This window comes from Chrysochloris asiatica, unplaced genomic scaffold, assembly GCF_000296735.1.
Source record: "Chrysochloris asiatica unplaced genomic scaffold, ChrAsi1.0 scaffold00032, whole genome shotgun sequence".
Classification (NCBI taxonomy): domain Eukaryota; kingdom Metazoa; phylum Chordata; class Mammalia; order Afrosoricida; family Chrysochloridae; genus Chrysochloris; species Chrysochloris asiatica.
The window spans coordinates 3,494,760-3,496,143 of NW_006408550.1; positions in this window are offsets into that span (position 1 = coordinate 3,494,760).

Sequence of the window (1,384 nt, forward strand, 5' to 3'; positions counted from 1 at the left end):
CTGCTTGTTTCTTCATGTTCTGTATGCTTTGCTCTACTGAGTTCATGTTTTTTTGTGCTTTTTCTTGTCAATTTCTTCATAGTTCTAATGTTTCCATGATCTTCTTGGACTTCCCTTTTCTTGATTTGATGTGGAGATGTATTTTCCTGGAGGTCACCCTATATTTTATAAAGTTTGTCCTCTTTTTATGACTATCTGCTTTATTCTTAGAGCAACTTGACCTCCTCACCACCTGTGTCTTTGTTACTATACTTTTCCCTGCTTTCACTTTGTAGTTGTTCTGATCATAGACTGACCTCCCACATGCCCTCATTTCATTCTTGTAGTTTTGTTCTTCTGTGGGCTCTTCCATCTCTAGACTGAGTTCCGGATAGTGTTGTAATGTTGTCAACCTCTGGTTGTTGTCTGCTCTTGTTGGTTCTCAGTTCAAAGAGCTCTCTTTTGTGTGTTTTGAATTCTGGCTTGGCCTTTACAAAATCCCTTAATTTCTGTCTATCATGAAATGTTCTGATTTTGTCATCGTATTTGATTGACAGCTTTGCTTGGCATATGATTCTTGGTTGGAAGTTTTTTTTTCTTTAGAGTTTTGTATATGTCTCCCCATTTTCTTCTTGTCTACATGATTTCTGCTGAGAAATCAGAACTTAATCAAAGATAATGTCTTTCTTTTGTAGGTAATATTTCTCTTTTCCCTAGCTACTTTCAGTATTCTCTCCTGGATTTTGATTATGGAGAGTTTGATTAATATATGTCTTAGAGATTTTCTTTTGGGGTTTATCCTTCCTGAGGTTCATTCAGCTTTTTGAATGTTTATCTTCTCATCTTTCAAGATGTTAGGGAAATTTTTTTTCAACAGATCTTCGATTTTCTCTTCTGTTGTTTTCTTTGTCTGTTTCTGCTTTGGAATTCCAATCAGCCTCAGGTTATTCCTTTTCATCTTGCCCTAAATGAATCTTAGGCTTTCCTCAGGTTTTTAAATTCTGCTTTTTGTTCGCTTTTTTATCTTAGCAGTATTGAGAGATTTATCTTCAGGCTTGCTGATTCTGGCTTCCACCCCCTCAATTCTACTCTTTTGCTCTTTCAGTATGTTGTCCATTTCTGATATTTTACCATGAATCTTCTAGCCCTCTTTTCCAGGTTTTGTATTGACTCCAATGCTGTATCTGTTTTGTTTGATTGTTCCTGTAGCACTTTTATGACTATTTTCCTCTTCACCCTCCAATGCCATTCCTAGCTTTTCTTTGTCATTTGTTTGAGCTATTGTGTCTTGTTTCTGTATATAAACAGAAAATTTCTGCCACTTTTTAGGCTTTGGGGTATTGATGTATTTGTATTAATTAGTTGAATGTATGATGGTGTATTCTGAAGCACACTCCAATTGCCT